Source organism: Chiloscyllium plagiosum, unplaced genomic scaffold (assembly GCF_037043375.1).
Source record: "Chiloscyllium plagiosum isolate Xiang-an unplaced genomic scaffold, Cpla_swu_hap1 HiC_scaffold_1, whole genome shotgun sequence".
Lineage (NCBI taxonomy): Eukaryota > Metazoa > Chordata > Chondrichthyes > Orectolobiformes > Hemiscylliidae > Chiloscyllium > Chiloscyllium plagiosum.
This window is the reverse complement of record NW_028270139.1, coordinates 180,289,249-180,310,616: the sequence shown is the minus strand read 5'-3', so window position 1 is coordinate 180,310,616 and position 21,368 is coordinate 180,289,249. Positions and strand designations below refer to the sequence as shown.

The 21,368-nt window shown below is 59.8% G+C and overlaps 1 protein-coding gene across 1 annotated transcript in view; it reads right to left on the bottom strand.

The window, feature by feature from the left end:
• LOC122547924 (galectin-3-binding protein-like) overlaps positions 1-21,368 on the bottom strand; it is a 542,293-nt gene that overhangs the window by 290,063 nt on the left and 230,862 nt on the right. The gene's annotated exons all lie outside the window — the stretch shown is intronic.

Here is a 21,368-nt window from a genome sequence, read left to right as displayed (position 1 = left end):
CAGTGTCAGGGTCAGTGTCTGGGGTCAGTGTCTGGGTCAGTGTCTGGGGTCAGTGTCCGGGTCAGTGTCTGGGTTCAGTGTCTGGGGTCAGTGTCTGGGGTCAGTGTCTGGGGTAAGTGTCTGGGTCAGTGTCTGGGGTCAGTGTCTGGGGTCAGTGTCCGGGTCAGTGTCTGGTGTCAGTGTCTGGGGTCAGTGTCTAGGTCAGTGTCTGTGGTCAGTGTCTGGGGTCAGTGTTAGGGTCAGTGTCTGGGTCAGTGTCTGGGTCAGTGTCCGGGTCAGTGCCTGGGGTCAGTGTCTGGGTTCAGAGTCCGTGGTCAATGTCTGGGTCAGTGTCTTGGGTCAGTGTCTGGGGTCAGTGTCTGCGTCTGTGTCTGGGATCAGTGTCTGGGGTCAGTATCTGGGGTAATGGTCTGAGGTCAGTGTCTGGGGTCAGTGTCCGGGTCAGTGTCCGGGTCAGTGACTGGGGTCAGTGTCTGGGGTCAGTGTCCGGGTCAGTGTCTGGGGTCAGTGTCCGGGTCAGTGTCTGGGGTCAGTGTCTGGGGTCAGTGTCTGGGGCCAGTGTCTGGGGTCAGCGTCCGGGTCAGTGTCTGGGTTCAGTGTCTGGGTCAGTATCTGGGGTCAGTGTCTGGGGTCAGTGTCTGGGGTCAGTGTCAGGTCAGTGCCTGGGTCAGTGTCTGGGGTCAGTGTCCGGGTCAGTGTCTGGTGTCAGTGTCCGGGTCAGTGTCTGGGTTCAGTGTCTGGGGTCAGTGTCTGGCGTCAGTGTCTGGGTCAGTGTCTGGGGTCAGTGTCTGGGTCAGTGTCTGGGTCAGTGTCCGGGTCAGTGTCCGGGTCAGTGACTGGGGTCAGTGTCTGGGGTCAGTGTCCGGGTCAGTGTCCGGGTCAGTGTCTGGGGTCAGTGTCCGGGTCAGTGTCCGGGTCAGAGTCTGGGGTCAGTATCTGGGGTCAGTGTCTGGTCAGTATCTGGGGTCAGTGTCTGGGGTCAGTGTCTGGGGTCAGTGTCCGGGTCAGTGTCTGTGTCAGTGTCCGGGTCAGTGTCTGGGGTAAGTGTCTGGGTCAGTGCCTGGGGTCAGTGTCTGGGGTCAGTGTCCGGGTCAGTGTCTGGGTCAGTGTCTGTGATCTGTGTTTGGGGTCAGTGTCTGTGGACAGTGTCTGGGGTCAGTGTCTGGGTCAGTGTCCGGGTCAGTGTCTGGTGTCAGTGTCTGGGGTCAGTGTCTGGGTCAGTGTCTGTGGTCAGTGTCTGGGGTCAGTGTCTGGGTTCAGTGTCTGGATTCAGTGTCTGGGGTCAGTGTCTGGGGTCAGTGTCTGGGGTCAGTGTCCGGGTCAGAGTCCGTGGTCAATGTCTGGGTCAGTGTCTGGGGTCAGTGTCTGGGGTCAGCGACTGCATCTGTGTCTGGGGTCAGCGTCTGCGTCTGTGTCTGGGATCAGTGTCTGGGGTCAGTATCTGGGGTAGTGGTCTGAGGTCAGTGTCTGGGGTCAGTGTCCGGGTCAGTGTCCGGGTCAGTGTCTGGGGTCAGTGTCTGGGGTCAGTGTCTGGGTCAGTGTCTGTGGTCAGTGTCTGGGGTCAGTGTCTGGGTTCAGTGTCTGGATTCAGTGTCTGGGGTCAGTGTCTGGGGTCAGTGTCTGGGGTCAGTGTCCGGGTCAGAGTCCGTGGTCAATGTCTGGGTCAGTGTCTGGGGTCAGTGTCTGGGGTCAGCGACTGCATCTGTGTCTGGGGTCAGCGTCTGCGTCTGTGTCTGGGATCAGTGTCTGGGGTCAGTATCTGGGGTAGTGGTCTGAGGTCAGTGTCTGGGGTCAGTGTCCGGGTCAGTGTCCGGGTCAGTGTCTGGGGTCAGTGTCCGGGTCAGTGTCTGGGGTCAGTGTCTGCGTCTGTGTCTGGGATCAGTGTCTGGCGTCAGTATCTGGGGTAATGGTCTGAGGTCAGTGTCTGGGGTCAGTGTCCGGGTCAGTGTCCGGGTCAGTGACTGGGGACAGTGTCTGGGGTCAGTGTCCGGGTCAGTCTCTGGGGTCAGTGTCCGGGTCAGTGTCTGGGGTCAGTGTCTGGGGCCAGTGTCTGGGGTCAGCGTCCGGGTCAGTGTCTGGGTTCAGTGTCTGGGTCAGTATCTGGGGTCAGTGTCTGTGGTCAGTGTCTGGGGTCAGTGTCAGGGTCAGTGTCAGGGTCAGTGTCTGGGGTCAGTGTCTGGGTCAGTGTCTGGGGTCAGTGTCCGGGTCAGTGTCTGGGTTCAGTGTCTGGGGTCAGTGTCTGGGGTCAGTGTCTGGGGTAAGTGTCTGGGTCAGTGTCTGGGGTCAGTGTCCTTGGTCAGTGTCTATGTCAGTGTCTGGGTCAGTGTCCGGGTCAGTGTCCGGGTCAGAGTCTGGGGTCAGTGTCTGTGGTCAGTGTCCGGGTCAGTGTCCGGGTCAGTGTCTGGGGTCAGTGTCCGGGTCAGTGTCTGGGTTCAGAGCTGGGGTCAGTGTCCGGGTCAGTGTCTGGGGTCAGTGTCTGGGTCAGTGTCCGGGTCAGTGTCCGGGTCAGTGACTGGGGTCAGTGTCTGGGGTCAGTGTCCGGGTCAGTGTCTGGGGTCAGTGTCTGCGTCTGTGTCTGGGATCAGTGTCTGGCGTCAGTATCTGGGGTAATGGTCTGAGGTCAGTGTCTGGGGTCAGTGTCCGGGTCAGTGTCCGGGTCAGTGACTGGGGACAGTGTCTGGGGTCAGTGTCCGGGTCAGTCTCTGGGGTCAGTGTCCGGGTCAGTGTCTGGGGTCAGTGTCTGGGGCCAGTGTCTGGGGTCAGCGTCCGGGTCAGTGTCTGGGTTCAGTGTCTGGGTCAGTATCTGGGGTCAGTGTCTGTGGTCAGTGTCTGGGGTCAGTGTCAGGGTCAGTGTCAGGGTCAGTGTCTGGGGTCAGTGTCTGGGTCAGTGTCTGGGGTCAGTGTCCGGGTCAGTGTCTGGGTTCAGTGTCTGGGGTCAGTGTCTGGGGTCAGTGTCTGGGGTAAGTGTCTGGGTCAGTGTCTGGGGTCAGTGTCCGGGTCAGTGTCTGGTGTCAGTGTCTGGGGTCAGTGTCTAGGTCAGTGTCTGTGGTCAGTGTCTGGGTTCAGTGTTAGGGTCAGTGTCTGGGTCAGTGTCTGGGTCAGTGTCCGGGTCAGTGCCTGGGGTCAGTGTCTGGGGTCAGAGTCCGTGGTCAATGTCTGGGTCAGTGTCTTGGGTCAGTGTCTGGGGTCAGTGTCTGCGTCTGTGTCTGGGATCAGTGTCTGGGGTCAGTATCTGGGGTAATGGTCTGAGGTCAGTGTCTGGGGTCAGTGTCCGGGTCAGTGTCCGGGTCAGTGACTGGGGTCAGTGTCTGGGGTCAGTGTCCGGGTCAGTGTCTGGGGTCAGTGTCCGGGTCAGTGTCTGGGGTCAGTGTCTGGGGCCAGTGTCTGGGGTCAGCGTCCGGGTCAGTGTCTGGGTTCAGTGTCTGGGTCAGTATCTGGGGTCAGTGTCTGGGGTCAGTGTCTGGGGTCAGTGTCAGGTCAGTGCCTGGGTCAGTGTCTGGGGTCAGTGTCCGGGTCAGTGTCTGGTGTCAGTGTCCGGGTCAGTGTCTGGGTTCAGTGTCTGGGGTCAGTGTCTGGCGTCAGTGTCTGGGTCAGTGTCTGGGGTCAGTGTCTGGGTCAGTGTCTGTGTCAGTGTCTGGGTCAGTGTCCGGGTCAGTGTCCGGGTCAGTGACTGGGGTCAGTGTCTGGGGTCAGTGTCCGGGTCAGTGTCCGGATCAGTGTCTGGGGTCAGTGTCCGGGTCAGTGTCCGGGTCAGAGTCTGGGGTCAGTATCTGGGGTCAGTGTCTGGTCAGTATCTGGGGTCAGTGTCTGGGGTCAGTGTCTGGGGTCAGTGTCCGGGTCAGTGTCTGTGTCAGTGTCCGGGTCAGTGTCTGGGGTAAGTGTCTGGGTCAGTGCCTGGGGTCAGTGTCTGGGGTCAGTGTCCGGGTCAGTGTCTGGGTCAGTGTCTGTGATCTGTGTTTGGGGTCAGTGTCTGTGGACAGTGTCTGGGGTCAGTGTCTGGGTCAGTGTCCGGGTCAGTGTCTGGTGTCAGTGTCTGGGGTCAGTGTCTGGGTCAGTGTCTGTGGTCAGTGTCTGGGGTCAGTGTCTGGGTTCAGTGTCTGGATTCAGTGTCTGGGGTCAGTGTCTGGGGTCAGTGTCTGGGGTCAGTGTCCGGGTCAGAGTCCGTGGTCAATGTCTGGTCAGTGTCTGGGGTCAGTGTCTGGGGTCAGCGACTGCATCTGTGTCTGGGGTCAGCGTCTGCGTCTGTGTCTGGGATCAGTGTCTGGGGTCAGTATCTGGGGTAGTGGTCTGAGGTCAGTGTCTGGGGTCAGTGTCCGGGTCAGTGTCCGGGTCAGTGACTGGGGTCAGTGTCTGGGGTCAGTGTCCGGGTCAGTGTCTGGGGTCAGTGTCTGCGTCTTTGTCTGCGATCAGTGTCTGGTGTCAGTATCTGGGGTAATGGTCTGAGGTCAGTGTCTGGGGTCAGTGTCCGGGTCAGTGTCCGGGTCAGTGACTGGGGACAGTGTCTGGGGTCAGTGTCCGGGTCAGTCTCTGGGGTCAGTGTCCGGGTCAGTGTCTGGGGTCAGTGTCTGGGGCCAGTGTCTGGGGTCAGCGTCCGGGTCAGTGTCTGGGTTCAGTGTCTGGGTCAGTATCTGGGGTCAGTGTCTGTGGTCAGTGTCTGGGGTCAGTGTCAGGGTCAGTGTCAGGGTCAGTGTCTGGGGTCAGTGTCTGGGTCAGTGTCTGGGGTCAGTGTCCGGGTCAGTGTCTGGGTTCAGTGTCTGGGGTCAGTGTCTGGGGTCAGTGTCTGGGGTAAGTGTCTGGGTCAGTGTCTGGGGTCAGTGTCCTTGGTCAGTGTCTATGTCAGTGTCTGGGTCAGTGTCCGGGTCAGTGTCCGGGTCAGAGTCTGGGGTCAGTGTCTGTGGTCAGTGTCCGGGTCAGTGTCCGGGTCAGTGTCTGTGGTCAGTGTCTGGGGTCAGTGTCCGGGTCAGTGTCTGGGTTCAGAGCTGGGGTCAGTGTCCGGGTCAGTGTCTGGGGTCAGTGTCTGGGTCAGTGTCCGGGTCAGTGTCTAGGGTAAGTGTATAGGTCAGTGTCTGGGATCAGTGTCTGGGGTCAGTGTCTGGGGTCAGTGTCTCGGTCAGTGTCTGGGTCAGTGCCTGGGGTCAGTGTCTGGGGTCAGTGTCTGGGGTCAGTGTCCGGGTCAGTGTCTGGGGTCAGTGTCTGTGGTCTGTGTTTGGGGTCAGTGTCTGTGGACAGTGTCTGGCGTCAGTGTCTGGGTCAGTGTCCGGGTCAGTGTCTGGTGTCAGTGTCTGTGGTCAGTGTCCGGGTCAGTGTCTGGGGTCAGTGTCTGGGGTCAGTGTCCGGGTCAGTGTCTGTGGTCAGTGTCTGGGGTCAGTGACTGGGTTCAGTGTCTGGGGTCAGTGTCCGGGTCAGTGTCTGGGTCAGTGTCTGGTGTCAGTGTACTGGTCAGTGCCTGGGCTCAGTGTTGGGGTCAGTGTCTGTGGACAGTGTCCGGGTCAGTGTCTGGGGTCAGTGTCTGTGGTCTGTGTTTGGGGTCAGTGTCTGTGGACAGTGTCTGGCGTCAGTGTCTGGGTCAGTGTCCGGGTCAGTGTCTGGTGTCAGTGTCTGTGGTCAGTGTCCGGGTCAGTGTCTGGGGTCAGTGTCTGGGGTCAGTGTCCGGGTCAGTGTCTGTGGTCAGTGTCTGTGGTCAGTGTCTGGGTTCAGTGTCTGGGGTCAGTGTCTGGGGTCAGTGTCAGGGTCAGTGTCTGGGTCAGTGTCCGGGTCAGTGTCCATGGTCAATGTCTAGAGTCCGTGTTTGGGGTCAGTGTCTGGGGTCAGTGTCTGCGTCTGTGTCTGGGATCAGTGTCTGGGGTCAGTATCTGGTTTAATGGTCTGAGGTCAGTGTCTGGGGTCAGTGTCCGGGTCAGTGTCCGGGTCAGTGTCTGGGGTCAGTGTCCGGGTCAGTGTCTGGGGTCAGTGTCCGGGTCAGTGTCCGGGTCAGTGTCTGGGGTCAGTGTCTGGGGTCAGTGTCCGGGTCAGTGTCCGGTCAGTATCTGGGTCAGTGTCTGCTGTCAGTGTCTGTGGTCAGTGTCCGGGTCAGTGTCTGGGGTCAGTGTCTGGGGTCAGTGTCCGGGTCAGTGTCTGTGGTCAGTGTCTGTGGTCAGTGTCTGGGTTCAGTGTCTGGGGTCAGTGTCTGGGGTCAGTGTCAGGGTCAGTGTCTGGGTCAGTGTCCGGGTCAGTGTCCATGGTCAATGTCTGGAGTCCGTGTTTGGGGTCAGTGTCTGGGGTCAGTGTCTGCGTCTGTGTCTGGGATCAGTGTCTGGGGTCAGTATCTGGGTTAATGGTCTGAGGTCAGTGTCTGGGGTCAGTGTCCGGGTCAGTGTCCGGGTCAGTGTCTGGGGTCAGTGTCCGGGTCAGTGTCTGGGTTCAGTGTCTGGGGTCAGTGTCTGGGGTCAGCGTCCGGGTCAGTGTCTGGGTTCAGTGTCTGTGGTCAGTGTCTGGGGTCAGTGTCTGGGGTCAGTGTCTGGGGTCAGTGTCCGGGTCAATGTCTGGGGTCAGTGTCTGTGGTCAGTGTCCGGGTCAGTGTCCGGGTCAGTGTCTGGGTTCAGTGTCCGGGTCAGTGTCCGGGTCAGTGTCTGGGTTCAGAGCTGGGGTCAGTGTCTGGTTCAGTGTCTGGGTCAGTGTCCGGGTCAGTGTCTGGGGTCAGTGTCTGGGATCAGTGTCCGGGTCAGTGTCCGGGTCAGTGTCCGGGTCAGTGTCTGGGTTCAGTGTCCAGGTCAGTGTCCGGGTCAGTGTCTGGGTTCAGAGCTGGGGTCAGTGTCTGGGTCAGTGTCTGGGTCAGTGTCCGGGTCAGTGTCTGGGGTAAGTGTCTGGGTCAGTGTCTGGGGTAAGTGTCTGGGTCAGTGTCTGTGGTCAGTGTCTGGGGTCAGTGTCAGGGTCAGTGTCTGGGTCAGTGTCTGTGGTCAGTGTCTGGGGTCAGTGTCTGGGTTCAGTGTCTGGGGTCAGTGTCTGGGGTCAGTGTCCGGGTCAGAGTCCGTGGTCAATGTCTGGGTCAGTGTCTGGGGTCAGTGTCTGGGGTCAGTGTCTGCGTCTGTGTCTGGGATCAGTGTCTGGGGTCAGTATCTGGTTTAATGGTCTGAGGTCAGTGTCTGGGGTCAGTGTCCGGGTCAGTGTCCGGGTCAGTGACTGGGGTCAGTGTCTGGGGTCAGTGTCTGGGTCAGTGTCCGGGTCAGTGTCCGGGTCAGTGTCTGGGGTAAGTGTCTGGGTCAGTGTCTGGGGTAAGTGTCTGGGTCAGTGTCTGTGGTCAGTGTCTGGGGTCAGTGTCAGGGTCAGTGTCTGGGTCAGTGTCCGGGTCAGTGCCTGGGGTCAGTGTCTGGGGTCAGTGTCCGGGTCAGTGTCTGGGTCAGTGTCTGGGGTCAGTGTCTGTGGTCTGTGTTTGGGGTCAGAGTCTGTGGACAGTGCCTGGGGTCAGTGTCTGGGTCAGTGTCCGGGTCAGTGTCTGGTGTCAGTGTCTGGGGTCAGTGTCTGTGGTCAGTGTCTGGGGTCAGTGTCTGGGTTCAGTGTCTGGGGTCAGTGTCTGGGGTCAGTGTCTGGTGTCAGTGTCTGGGGTCAGTGTCTAGGTCAGTGTCTGTGGTCAGTGTCTGGGGTCAGTGTTAGGGTCAGTGTCTGGGTCAGTGTCCGGGTCAGTGCCTGGGGTCAGTGTCTGGGGTCAGAGTCCGTGGTCAATGTCTGGGTCAGTGTCTTGGGTCAGTGTCTGGGGTCAGTGTCTGCGTCTGTGTCTGGGATCAGTGTCTGGGGTCAGTATCTGGGGTAATGGTCTGAGGTCAGTGTCTGGGGTCAGTGTCCGGGTCAGTGTCCGGGTCAGTGACTGGGGTCAGTGTCTGGGGTCAGTGTCCGGGTCAGTGTCCGGGTCAGTGACTGGGGTCAGTGTCTGGGGTCAGTGTCCGGGTCAGTGTCTGGGGTCAGTGTCCGGGTCAGTGTCTGGGGTCAGTGTCTGGGGCCAGTGTCTGGGGTCAGCGTCCGGGTCAGTGTCTGGGTTCAGTGTCTGGGTCAGTATCTGGGGTCAGTGTCTGGGGTCAGTGTCTGGGGTCAGTGTCAGGTCAGTGCCTGGGTCAGTGTCAGGGGTCAGTGTCCGGGTCAGTGTCTGGTGTCAGTGTCCGGGTCAGTGTCTGGGTTCAGTGTCTGGGGTCAGTGTCTGGCGTCAGTGTCTGGGTCAGTGTCTGGGGTCAGTGTCTGGGGTCAGTGTCTGGGTCAGTGTCCGGGTCAGAGTCCGGGTCAGTGACTGGGGTCAGTGTCTGGGGTCAGTGTCCGGGTCAGTGTCCGGGTCAGTGTCTGGGTCAGTGTCTGGGGTCAGTGTCTGGGGTCAGTATCTGGGGTCAGTGTCTGGGGTCAGTGTCTGGGGTCAGTGTCCGGGTCAGTGTCTGTGGTCAGTATCTGGGGTCAGTGTCTGGTCAGTATCTGGGGTCAGTGTCTGGGGTCAGTGTCTGGGGTCAGTGTCCGGGTCAGTGTCTGTGTCAGTGTCCGGGTCAGTGTCTGGGGTATGTGTCTGGGTCAGTGCCTGGGGTCAGTGTCTGGGGTCAGTGTCCGGGTCAGTGTCTGGGTCAGTGTCTGTGATCTGTGTTTGGGGTCAGTGTCTGTGGACAGTGTCTGGGGTCAGTGTCTGGGTCAGTGTCCGGGTCAGTGTCTGGTGTCAGTGTCTGGGGTCAGTGTCCGGGTCAGTGTCTGTGGTCAGTGTCTGGGGTCAGTGTCTGGGTTCAGTGTCTGGATTCAGTGTCTGGGGTCAGTGTCTGGGGTCAGTGTCTGGGGTCAGTGTCCGGGTCAGAGTCCGTGGTCAATGTCTGGGTCAGTGTCTGGGGTCAGTGTCTGGGGTCAGCGACTGCATCTGTGTCTGGGGTCAGCGTCTGCGTCTGTGTCTGGGATCAGTGTCTGGGGTCAGTATCTGGGGTAGTGGTCTGAGGTCAGTGTCTGGGGTCAGTGTCCGGGTCAGTGTCCGGGTCAGTGACTGGGGTCAGTGTCTGGGGTCAGTGTCCGGGTCAGTGTCTGGGGTCAGTGTCTGCGTCTGTGTCTGGGATCAGTGTCTGGCGTCAGTATCTGGGGTAGTGGTCTGAGGTCAGTGTCTGGGGTCAGTGTCCGGGTCAGTGTCCGGGTCAGTGACTGGGGACAGTGTCTGGGGTCAGTGTCCGGGTCAGTCTCTGGGGTCAGTGTCCGGGTCAGTGTCTGGGGTCAGTGTCTGGGGCCAGTGTCTGGGGTCAGCGTCCGGGTCAGTGTCTGGGTTCAGTGTCTGGGTCAGTATCTGGGGTCAGTGTCTGTGGTCAGTGTCTGGGGTCAGTGTCAGGGTCAGTGTCAGGGTCAGTGTCTGGGGTCAGTGTCTGGGTCAGTGTCTGGGGTCAGTGTCCGGGTCAGTGTCTGGGTTCAGTGTCTGGGGTCAGTGTCTGGGGTCAGTGTCTGGGGTAAGTGTCTGGGTCAGTGTCTGGGGTCAGTGTCCTTGGTCAGTGTCTATGTCAGTGTCTGGGTCAGTGTCCGGGTCAGTGTCCGGGTCAGAGTCAGGGGGCAGTGTCTGTGGTCAGTGTCCGGGTCAGTGTCCGGGTCAGTGTCTGGGGTCAGTGTCCGGGTCAGTGTCTGGGTTCAGAGCTGGGGTCAGTGTCCGGGTCAGTGTCTGGGGTCAGTGTCTGGGTCAGTGTCCGGGTCAGTGTCTAGGGTAAGTGTATAGGTCAGTGTCTGGGATCAGTGTCTGGGGTCAGTGTCTGGGGTCAGTGTCTCGGTCAGTGTCTGGGTCAGTGCCTGGGGTCAGTGTCTGGGGTCAGTGTCTGGGGTCAGTGTCCGGGTCAGTGTCTGGGGTCAGTGTCTGTGGTCTGTGTTTGGGGTCAGTGTCTGTGGACAGTGTCTGGCGTCAGTGTCTGGGTCAGTGTCTGGTGTCAGTGTCTGTGGTCAGTGTCCGGGTCAGTGTCTGTGGTCAGTGTCTGGGGTCAGTGACTGGGTTCAGTGTCTGGGGTCAGTGTCCGGGTCAGTGTCTGGGTCAGTGTCTGGTGTCAGTGTACTGGTCAGTGCCTGGGCTCAGTGTTGGGGTCAGTGTCTGTGGTCAGTGTCCGGGTCAGTGTCCGGGTCAGTATCCGGGTCAGTGTCCGGGTCAGTGTCTGGGTCAGTGTCTGGGGTCAGTGTCTGTGGTCTGTGTTTGGGGTCAGTGTCTGTGGACAGTGTCTGGCGTCAGTGTCTGGGTCAGTGTCCGGGTAGTGTCTGGTGTCAGTGTCTGTGGTCAGTGTCCGGGTCAGTGTCTGGGGTCAGTGTCTGGGGTCAGTGTCCGGGTCAGTGTCTGTGGTCAGTGTCTGTGGTCAGTGTCTGGGTTCAGTGTCTGGGGTCAGTGTCTGGGGTCAGTGTCAGGGTCAGTGTCTGGGTCAGTGTCCGGGTCAGTGTCCATGATCAATGTCTGGAGTCCGTGTTTGGGGTCAGTGTCTGGGGTCAGTGTCTGCGTCTGTGTCTGGGATCAGTGTCTGGGGTCAGTATCTGGGGTAATGGTCTGAGGTCAGTGTCTGGGGTCAGTGTCCGGGTCAGTGTCCGGGTCAGTGTCTGGGGTCAGTGTCCGGGTCAGTGTCTGGGTTCAGTGTCTGGGGTCAGTGTCTGGGGTCAGCGTCCGGGTCAGTGTCTGGGTTCAGTGTCTGTGGTCAGTATCTGGGGTCAGTGTCTAGGGTCAGTGTCTGGGGTCAGTGTCCGGGTCAATGTCTGGGGTCAGTGTCTGTGGTCAGTGTCCGGGTCAGTGTCCGGGTCAGTGTCTGGGTTCAGTGTCCGGGTCAGTGTCCGGGTCAGTGTCTGGGTTCAGAGCTGGGGTCAGTGTCTGGTTCAGTGTCTGGGTCAGTGTCCGGGTCAGTGTCTGGGGTCAGTGTCTGGGATCAGTGTCCGGGTCAGTGTCCGGGTCAGTGTCCGGGTCAGTGTCTGGGTTCAGTGTCCGGGTCAGTGTCCGGGTCAGTGTCTGGGTTCAGAGCTGGGGTCAGTGTCTGGGTCAGTGTCTGGGTCAGTGTCCGGGTCAGTGTCTGGGGTAAGTGTCTGGGTCAGTGTCTGGGGTAAGTGTCTGGGTCAGTGTCTGTGGTCAGTGTCTGGGGTCAGTGTCAGGGTCAGTGTCTGGGTCAGTGTCTGTGGTCAGTGTCTGGGGTCAGTGTCTGGGTTCAGTGTCTGGGGTCAGTGTCTGGGGTCAGTGTCTGGGGTCAGTGTCCGGGTCAGAGTCCGTGGTCAATGTCTGGGTCAGTGTCTGGGGTCAGTGTCTGGGGTCAGTGTCTGCGTCTGTGTCTGGGATCAGTGTCTGGGGTCAGTATCTGGGGTAATGGTCTGAGGTCAGTGTCTGGGGTCAGTGTCCGGGTCAGTGTCCGGGTCAGTGACTGGGGTCAGTGTCTGGGGTCAGTGTCCGGGTCAGTCTCTGGGGTCAGTGTCCGGGTCAGTGTCTGGGGTCAGTGTCTGGGGCCAGTGTCTGGGGTCAGCGTCCGGGTCAGTGTCTGGGTTCAGTGTCTGGGTCAGTATCTGGGGTCAGTGTCTGTGGTCAGTGTCTGGGGTCAGTGTCAGGGTCAGTGTCTGGGGTCAGTGCCCGGGTCAGTGTCTGGGGTCAGTGTCCGGGTCAGTGTCTGGGTTCAGTGTCTGGGGTCAGTGTCTGGGGTCAGTGTCCGGGTCAGTGTCTGTGGTCAGTGTCTGTGGACAGTGTCTGGGTTCAGTGTCTGGGGTCAGTGTCTGGGGTCAGTGTCAGGGTCAGTGTCTGGGTCAGTGTCCGGGTCAGTGTCCATGGTCAATGTCTGGAGTCCGTGTTTGGGGTCAGTGTCTGGGGTCAGTGTCTGCGTCTGTGTCTGGGATCAGTGTCTGGGGTCAGTATCTGGTTTAATGGTCTGAGGTCAGTGTCTGGGGTCAGTGTCCGGGTCAGTGTCCGGGTCAGTGTCTGGGGTCAGTGTCCGGGTCAGTGTCTGGGGTCAGTGTCCGGGTCAGTGTCCGGGTCAGTGTCTGGGGTCAGTGTCTGGGGTCAGTGTCCGGGTCAGTGTCCGGTCAGTATCTGGGTCAGTGTCTGCTGTCAGTGTCTGTGGTCAGTGTCCGGGTCAGTGTCTGGGGTCAGTGTCTGGGGTCAGTGTCCGGGTCAGTGTCTGTGGTCAGTGTCTGTGGTCAGTGTCTGGGTTCAGTGTCTGGGGTCAGTGTCTGGGGTCAGTGTCAGGGTCAGTGTCTGGGTCAGTGTCCGGGTCAGTGTCCATGGTCAATGTCTGGAGTCCGTGTTTGGGGTCAGTGTCTGGGGTCAGTGTCTGCGTCTGTGTCTGGGATCAGTGTCTGGGGTCAGTATCTGGGTTAATGGTCTGAGGTCAGTGTCTGGGGTCAGTGTCCGGGTCAGTGTCCGGGTCAGTGTCTGGGGTCAGTGTCCGGGTCAGTGTCTGGGTTCAGTGTCTGGGGTCAGTGTCTGGGGTCAGCGTCCGGGTCAGTGTCTGGGTTCAGTGTCTGTGGTCAGTGTCTGGGGTCAGTGTCTGGGGTCAGTGTCTGGGGTCAGTGTCCGGGTCAATGTCTGGGGTCAGTGTCTGTGGTCAGTGTCCGGGTCAGTGTCCGGGTCAGTGTCTGGGTTCAGTGCCCGGGTCAGTGTCCGGGTCAGTGTCTGGGTTCAGAGCTGGGGTCAGTGTCTGGTTCAGTGTCTGGGTCAGTGTCCGGGTCAGTGTCTGGGGTCAGTGTCTGGGATCAGTGTCCGGGTCAGTGTCCGGGTCAGTGTCCGGGTCAGTGTCTGGGTTCAGTGTCCAGGTCAGTGTCCGGGTCAGTGTCTGGGTTCAGAGCTGGGGTCAGTGTCTGGGTCAGTGTCTGGGTCAGTGTCCGGGTCAGTGTCTGGGGTAAGTGTCTGGGTCAGTGTCTGGGGTAAGTGTCTGGGTCAGTGTCTGTGGTCAGTGTCTGGGGTCAGTGTCAGGGTCAGTGTCTGGGTCAGTGTCTGTGGTCAGTGTCTGGGGTCAGTGTCTGGGTTCAGTGTCTGGGGTCAGTGTCTGGGGTCAGTGTCCGGGTCAGAGTCCGTGGTCAATGTCTGGGTCAGTGTCTGGGGTCAGTGTCTGGGGTCAGTGTCTGCGTCTGTGTCTGGGATCAGTGTCTGGGGTCAGTATCTGGTTTAATGGTCTGAGGTCAGTGTCTGGGGTCAGTGTCCGGGTCAGTGTCCGGGTCAGTGACTGGGGTCAGTGTCTGGGGTCAGTGTCCGGGTCAGTCTCTGGGGTCAGTGTCCGGGTCAGTGTCTGGGGTCAGTGTCTGGGGCCAGTGTCTGGGGTCAGCGTCCGGGTCAGTGTCTGGGTTCAGTGTCTGGGTCAGTATCTGGGGTCAGTGTCTGGGGTCAGTGTCTGGGGTCAGTGTCCGGGTCAATGTCTGGGTTCAGTGTCTGTGGTCAGTGTCCGGGTCAGTGTCCGGGTCAGTGTCTGGGTCAGTGTCTGAGTTCAGTGTCCGGGTCAGTGTCCGCGTCAGTGTCTGGGTTCAGAGCTGGGGTCAGTGTCTGGGTCAGTGTCCGGGTCAGTGTCCGGGTCAGTGTCTGGGGTAAGTGTCTGGGTCAGTGTCTGGGGTAAGTGTCTGGGTCAGTGTCTGTGGTCAGTGTCTGGGGTCAGTGTCAGGGTCAGTGTCTGGGTCAGTGTCTGGGTCAGTGTCTGGGTCAGTGTCCGGGTCAGTGCCTGGGGTCAGTGTCTGGGGTCAGTGTCCGGGTCAGTGTCTGGGTCAGTGTCTGGGGTCAGTGTCTGTGGTCTGTGTTTGGGGTCAGAGTCTGTGGACAGTGCCTGGGGTCAGTGTCTGGGTCAGTGTCCGGGTCAGTGTCTGGTGTCAGTGTCTGGGGTCAGTGTCTGTGGTCAGTGTCTGGGGTCAGTGTCTGGGTTCAGTGTCTGGGGTCAGTGTCTGGGGTCAGTGTCTGGTGTCAGTGTCTGGGGTCAGTGTCTAGGTCAGTGTCTGTGGTCAGTGTCTGGGGTCAGTGTTAGGGTCAGTGTCTGGGTCAGTGTCCGGGTCAGTGCCTGGGGTCAGTGTCTGGGGTCAGAGTCCGTGGTCAATGTCTGGGTCAGTGTCTTGGGTCAGTGTCTGGGGTCAGTGTCTGCGTCTGTGTCTGGGATCAGTGTCTGGGGTCAGTATCTGGGGTAATGGTCTGAGGTCAGTGTCTGGGGTCAGTGTCCGGGTCAGTGTCCGGGTCAGTGACTGGGGTCAGTGTCTGGGGTCAGTGTCCGGGTCAGTGTCCGGGTCAGTGACTGGGGTCAGTGTCTGGGGTCAGTGTCCGGGTCAGTGTCTGGGGTCAGTGTCCGGGTCAGTGTCTGGGGTCAGTGTCTGGGGCCAGTGTCTGGGGTCAGCGTCCGGGTCAGTGTCTGGGTTCAGTGTCTGGGTCAGTATCTGGGGTCAGTGTCTGGGGTCAGTGTCTGGGGTCAGTGTCAGGTCAGTGCCTGGGTCAGTGTCAGGGGTCAGTGTCCGGGTCAGTGTCTGGTGTCAGTGTCCGGGTCAGTGTCTGGGTTCAGTGTCTGGGGTCAGTGTCTGGCGTCAGTGTCTGGGTCAGTGTCTGGGGTCAGTGTCTGGGGTCAGTGTCTGGGTCAGTGTCCGGGTCAGAGTCCGGGTCAGTGACTGGGGTCAGTGTCTGGGGTCAGTGTCCGGGTCAGTGTCCGGGTCAGTGTCTGGGTCAGTGTCTGGGGTCAGTGTCTGGGGTCAGTATCTGGGGTCAGTGTCTGGGGTCAGTGTCTGGGGTCAGTGTCCGGGTCAGTGTCTGTGGTCAGTATCTGGGGTCAGTGTCTGGTCAGTATCTGGGGTCAGTGTCTGGGGTCAGTGTCTGGGGTCAGTGTCCGGGTCAGTGTCTGTGTCAGTGTCCGGGTCAGTGTCTGGGGTAAGTGTCTGGGTCAGTGCCTGGGGTCAGTGTCTGGGGTCAGTGTCCGGGTCAGTGTCTGGGTCAGTGTCTGTGATCTGTGTTTGGGGTCAGTGTCTGTGGACAGTGTCTGGGGTCAGTGTCTGGGTCAGTGTCCGGGTCAGTGTCTGGTGTCAGTGTCTGGGGTCAGTGTCCGGGTCAGTGTCTGTGGTCAGTGTCTGGGGTCAGTGTCTGGGTTCAGTGTCTGGATTCAGTGTCTGGGGTCAGTGTCTGGGGTCAGTGTCTGGGGTCAGTGTCCGGGTCAGAGTCCGTGGTCAATGTCTGGGTCAGTGTCTGGGGTCAGTGTCTGGGGTCAGCGACTGCATCTGTGTCTGGGGTCAGCGTCTGCGTCTGTGTCTGGGATCAGTGTCTGGGGTCAGTATCTGGGGTAGTGGTCTGAGGTCAGTGTCTGGGGTCAGTGTCCGGGTCAGTGTCCGGGTCAGTGACTGGGGTCAGTGTCTGGGGTCAGTGTCCGGGTCAGTGTCTGGGGTCAGTGTCTGCGTCTGTGTCTGGGATCAGTGTCTGGCGTCAGTATCTGGGGTAGTGGTCTGAGGTCAGTGTCTGGGGTCAGTGTCCGGGTCAGTGTCCGGGTCAGTGACTGGGGACAGTGTCTGGGGTCAGTGTCCGGGTCAGTCTCTGGGGTCAGTGTCCGGGTCAGTGTCTGGGGTCAGTGTCTGGGGCCAGTGTCTGGGGTCAGCGTCCGGGTCAGTGTCTGGGTTCAGTGTCTGGGTCAGTATCTGGGGTCAGTGTCTGTGGTCAGTGTCTGGGGTCAGTGTCAGGGTCAGTGTCAGGGTCAGTGTCTGGGGTCAGTGTCTGGGTCAGTGTCTGGGGTCAGTGTCCGGGTCAGTGTCTGGGTTCAGTGTCTGGGGTCAGTGTCTGGGGTCAGTGTCTGGGGTAAGTGTCTGGGTCAGTGTCTGGGGTCAGTGTCCTTGGTCAATGTCTATGTCAGTGTCTGGGTCAGTGTCCGGGTCAGTGTCCGGGTCAGAGTCTGGGGTCAGTGTCTGTGGTCAGTGTCCGGGTCAGTGTCCGGGTCAGTGTCTGGTGTCAGTGTCTGTGGTCAGTGTCTGTGGTCAGTGTCCGGGTCAGTGTCCGGGTCAGTGTCTGGGGTCAGTGTCTGGGTCAGTGTCCGGGTCAGTGTCTAGGGTAAGTGTATAGGTCAGTGTCTGGGATCAGTGTCTGGGGTCAGTGTCTGGGGTCAGTGTCTCGGTCAGTGTCTGGGTCAGTGCCTGGGGTCAGTGTCTGGGGTCAGTGTCTGGGGTCAGTGTCCGGGTCAGTGTCTGGGGTCAGTGTCTGTGGTCTGTGTTTGGGGTCAGTGTCTGTGGACAGTGTCTGGCGTCAGTGTCTGGGTCAGTGTCTGGTGTCAGTGTCTGTGGTCAGTGTCCGGGTCAGTGTCTGTGGTCAGTGTCTGGGGTCAGTGACTGGGTTCAGTGTCTGGGGTCAGTGTCCGGGTCAGTGTCTGGGTCAGTGTCTGGTGTCAGTGTACTGGTCAGTGCCTGGGCTCAGTGTTGGGGTCAGTGTCTGTGGTCAGTGTCCGGGTCAGTGTCCGGGTCAGTATCCGGGTCAGTGTCCGGGTCAGTGTCTGGGTCAGTGTCTGGGGTCAGTGTCTGTGGTCTGTGTTTGGGGTCAGTGTCTGTGGACAGTGTCTGGCGTCAGTGTCTGGGTCAGTGTCCGGGTAGTGTCTGGTGTCAGTGTCTGTGGTCAGTGTCCGGGTCAGTGTCTGGGGTCAGTGTCTGGGGTCAGTGTCCGGGTCAGTGTCTGTGGTCAGTGTCTGTGGTCAGTGTCTGGGTTCAGTGTCTGGGGTCAGTGTCTGGGGTCAGTGTCAGGGTCAGTGTCTGGGTCAGTGTCCGGGTCAGTGTCCATGGTCAGTGTCTGGAGTCCGTGTTTGGGGTCAGTGTCTGGGGTCAGTGTCTGCGTCTGTGTCTGGGATCAGTGTCTGGGGTCAGTATCTGGGGTAATGGTCTGAGGTCAGTGTCTGGGGTCAGTGTCCGGGTCAGTGTCCGGGTCAGTGTCTGGGGTCAGTGTCCGGGTCAGTGTCTGGGTTCAGTGTCTGGGGTCAGTGTCTGGGGTCAGCGTCCGGGTCAGTGTCTGGGTTCAGTGTCTGTGGTCAGTATCTGGGGTCAGTGTCTAGGGTCAGTGTCTGGGGTCAGTGTCCGGGTCAATGTCTGGGGTCAGTGTCTGTGGTCAGTGTCCGGGTCAGTGTCCAGGTCAGTGTCTGGGTTCAGTGTCCGGGTCAGTGTCCGGGTCAGTGTCTGGGTTCAGAGCTGGGGTCAGTGTCTGGTTCAGTGTCTGGGTCAGTGTCCGGGTCAGTGTCTGGGGTCAGTGTCTGGGATCAGTGTCCGGGTCAGTGTCCGGGTCAGTGTCCGGGTCAGTGTCTGGGTTCAGTGTCCGGGTCAGTGTCCGGGTCAGTGTCTGGGTTCAGAGCTGGGGTCAGTGTCTGGGTCAGTGTCTGGGTCAGTGTCCGGGTCAGTGTCTGGGGTAAGTGTCTGGGTCAGTGTCTGGGGTAAGTGTCTGGGTCAGTGTCTGTGGTCAGTGTCTGGGGTCAGTGTCAGGGTCAGTGTCTGGGTCAGTGTCTGTGGTCAGTGTCTGGGGTCAGTGTCTGGGTTCAGTGTCTGGGGTCAGTGTCTGGGGTCAGTGTCTGGGGTCAGTGTCCGGGTCAGAGTCCGTGGTCAATGTCTGGGTCAGTGTCTGGGGTCAGTGTCTGGGGTCAGTGTCTGCGTCTGTGTCTGGGATCAGTGTCTGGGGTCAGTATCTGGGGTAATGGTCTGAGGTCAGTGTCTGGGGTCAGTGTCCGGGTCAGTGTCCGGGTCAGTGACTGGGGTCAGTGTCTGGGGTCAGTGTCCGGGTCAGTCTCTGGGGTCAGTGTCCGGGTCAGTGTCTGGGGTCAGTGTCTGGGGCCAGTGTCTGGGGTCAGCGTCCGGGTCAGTGTCTGGGTTCAGTGTCTGGGTCAGTATCTGGGGTCAGTGTCTGTGGTCAGTGTCTGGGGTCAGTGTCAGGGTCAGTGTCTGGGGTCAGTGTCCGGGTCAGTGTCTGGGGTCAGTGTCCGGGTCAGTGTCTGGGTTCAGTGTCTGGGGTCAGTGTCTGGGGTCAGTGTCTGGGTCAGTGTCTGGGGTAAGTGTCTGGGTCAGTGTCTGGGGTCAGTATCTGGGTCAGTGTCTATGTCAGTGTCTGGGTCAGTGTCCGGGTCAGTGTCCGGGTCAGTGTCTGGGGTCAGTGTCTGTGGTCAGTGTCCGGGTCAGTGTCTGGGTCAGTGTCTGGGGTCAGTGTCCGGGTCAGTGTCCGGGTCAGTGTCTGGGTTCAGAGCTGGGGTCAGTGTCCGGGTCAGTGTCTGGGGTCAGTGTCTGGGTCAGTGTCCGGGTCAGTGTCTAGGGTAAGTGTCTAGGTCAGTGTCTGGGATCAGTGTCTGGGGTCAGTGTCCGGGTCAGTGTCCGGGTCAGTGTCTGGGTTCAGTGTCCGGGTCAGTGTCCGGGTCAGTGTCTGGGTTCAGAGCTGGGGTCAGTGTCTGGGTCAGTGTCTGGGTCAGTGTCCGGGTCAGTGTCTGGGGTAAGTGTCTGGGTCAGTGTCTGGGGTAAGTGTCTGGGTCAGTGTCAGTGGTCAGTGTCTGGGGTCAGTGTCAGGGTCAGTGTCTGGGTCAGTGTCTGTGGTCAGTGTCTGGGGTCAGTGTCTGGGTTCAGTGTCTGGGGTCAGTGTCTGGGGTCAGTGTCTGGGGTCAGTGTCCGGGTCAGAGTCCGTGGTTAATGTCTGGGTCAGTGTCTGGGGTCAGTGTCTGGGGTCAGTGTCCGCGTCTGTGTCTGGAATCAGTGTCTGGGGTCAGTATCTGGGGTAATGGTCTGAGGTCAGTGTCTGGGGTCAGTGTCCGGGTCAGTGTCCGGGTCAGTGACTGGGGTCAGTGTCTGGGGTCAGTGTCCGGGTCAGTCTCTGGGGTCAGTGTCCGGGTCAGTGTCTGGGGTCAGTGTCTGGGGCCAGTGTCTGGGGTCAGCGTCCGGGTCAGTGTCTGGGTTCAGTGTCTAGGGTAAGTGTCTAGGTCAGTGTCTGGGATCAGTGTCTGGGGTCAGTGTCCGGGTCAGTGTCCGGGTCAGTGTCCGGGTCAGTGTCCGGGTCAGTGTCTGGGTTCAGAGCTGGGGTCAGTGTCTGGGTCAGTGTCTGGGTCAGTGTCCGGGTCAGTGTCTGGGGTCAGTGTCCGGGTCAGTGTCCGGGTCAGTGTCTGGGTCAGTGTCTGGGGTCAGTGTCCGGGTCAGTGTCCGGGTCAGTGTCTGGGGTCAGTATCTGGGGTCAGTGTCTGGTCAGTATGTGGGGTCAGTGTCTGGGGTCAGTGTCTGGGGTCAGTGTCCGGGTCAGTGTCTGGGTCAGTGTCTGGGTCAGTGTCCGGGTCCGTGTCTGGGGTAAGTGTCTGGGTCAGTGTCTGTGGTCAGTGTCTGGGGTCAGTGTCTGGGAATCAGTGTCAGGGTCAGTGTCTGGGTCAGTGTCTGGGTCAGTGTCCGGGTCAGTGCCTGGGGTCAGTGTCTGGGGTCAGTGTCCGGGTCAGTGTCTGGGTCAGTGTCTGTGATCTGTGTTTGGGGTCAGTGTCTGTGGACAGTGTCTGGGGTCAGTGTCTGGGTCAGTGTCCGGGTCAGTGTCTGGTGTCAGTGTCTGGGGTCAGTGTCCGGGTCAGTGTCTGTGGTCAGTGTCTGGGGTCAGTGTCTGGGTTCAGTGTCTGGGGTCAGTGTCTGGGGTCAGTGTCTGGGGTCAGTGTCCGGGTCAGAGTCCGTGGTCAATGTCTGGGTCAGTGTCTGGGGTCAGTGTCTGGGGTCAGTGTCTGCGTCTGTGTCTGGGATCAGTGTCTGGGGTCAGTATCTGGGGTAATGGTCTGAGGTCAGTGTCTGGGGTCAGTGTCCGGGTCAGTGTCCGGGTCAGTGACTGGGGTCAGTGTCTGGGGTCAGTGTCCGGGTCAGTCTCTGTGGTCAGTGTCCGGGGCAGTGTCTGGGGTCAGTGTCTGGGGCCAGTGTCTGGGGTCAGCTTCCGGGTCAGTTTCTGGGTTCAGTGTCTGGGTCAGTATCTGGGGTCAGTGTCTGTGGTCAGTGTCTGGGGTCAGTGTCAGGGTCTGTGTCTGGATCAGTGTCTGGGGTCAGTGTCTGGGGTCAGCGACTGCATCTGTGTCTGGGGTCAGCGTCTGCGTCTGTGTCTGGGATCAGTGTCTGGGGTCAGTATCTGGGGTAGTGGTCTGAGGTCAGTGTCTGGGGTCAGTGTCCGGGTCAGTGTCCGGGTCAGTGACTGGGGTCAGTGTCTGGGGTCAGTGTCCGGGTCAGTGTCTGGGGTCAGTGTCTGCGTCTGTGTCTGGGATCAGTGTCTGGGGTCAGTATCTGGGGTAATGGTCTGAGGTCAGTGTCTGGGGTCAGTGTCCGGGTCAGTGTCCGGGTCAGTGTCTGGGATCAGTGTCTGGGGCCAGTGTCTGGGGTCAGCGTCCGGGTCAATGTCTGGGTTCAGTGTCTGGGTCAGTATCTGGGGTCAGTGTCTGTGGTCAGTGTCTGTGGTCAGTGTCTGGGGTCAGTGTCCGGGTCAGTCTCTGGGGTCAGTGTCCGGGTCAGTGTCTGGGGTCAGTGTCTGGGGCCAGTGTCTGGGGTCAGCGTCTGGGTCAGTGTCTGGGTTCAGTGTCTGGGTCAGTATCTGGGGTCAGTGTCTGTGGTCAGTGTCTGGGGTCAGTGTCAGGGTCAGTGTCAGGGTCAGTGTCTGGGGTCAGTGTCCGGGTCAGTGTCTGGGGTCAGTGTCCGGGTCAGTGTCTGGGTTCAGTGTCTGGGGTCAGTGTCTGGGGTCAGTGTCCTTGGTCAGTGTCTATGTCAGTGTCTGGGTCAGTGTCCGGGTCAGTGTCCGGGTCAGAGTCTGTGGTCAGTGTCTGTGGTCAGTGTCCGGGTCAGTGTCCGGGTCAGTGTCTGGGGTCAGTGTCCGGGTCAGTGTCTGGGTTCAGAGCTGGGGTCAGTGTCCGTGTCAGTGTCTGGGGTCAGTGTCTGGGTCAGTGTCCGGGTCAGTGTCTAGGGTAAGTGTATAGGTCAGTGTCTGGGATCAGTGTCTGGGGTCAGTGTCTGGGATCAGTGTCTCGGTCAGTGTCTGGGTCAGTGCCTGGGGTCAGTGTCTGGGGTCAGTGTCCGGGTCAGTGTCTGGGTCAGTGTCTGGGGTCAGTGTCTGTGGTCTGTGTTTGGGGTCAGTGTCTGTGGACAGTGTCTGGCGTCAGTGTCTGGGGTCAGTGTCTGGGTCAGTGTCTGGGTCAGTGTCCGGGTCAGTGTCTGGGTCAGTGTCTGGGTCAGTGTCTGGTGTCAGTGTCTGTGGTCAGTGTCCGGGTCAGTGTCTGGGGTCAGTGTCTGGGGTCAGTGTCCGGGTCAGTGTCTGTGGTCAGTGTCTGGGGTCAGTGTCTGGGTTCAGTGTCTGGGGTCAGTGTCCGGGTCAGTGTCTGGGTCAGTGTCTGGTGTCAGTGTACTGGTCAGTGCCTGGGCTCAGTGTTGGGGTCAGTGTCTGTGTTCAGTGTCCGGGTCAGTGTCCGGGTCAGTATCCAGGTCAGTGTCCGGGTCAGTGTCTGGGTCAGTGTCTGTGG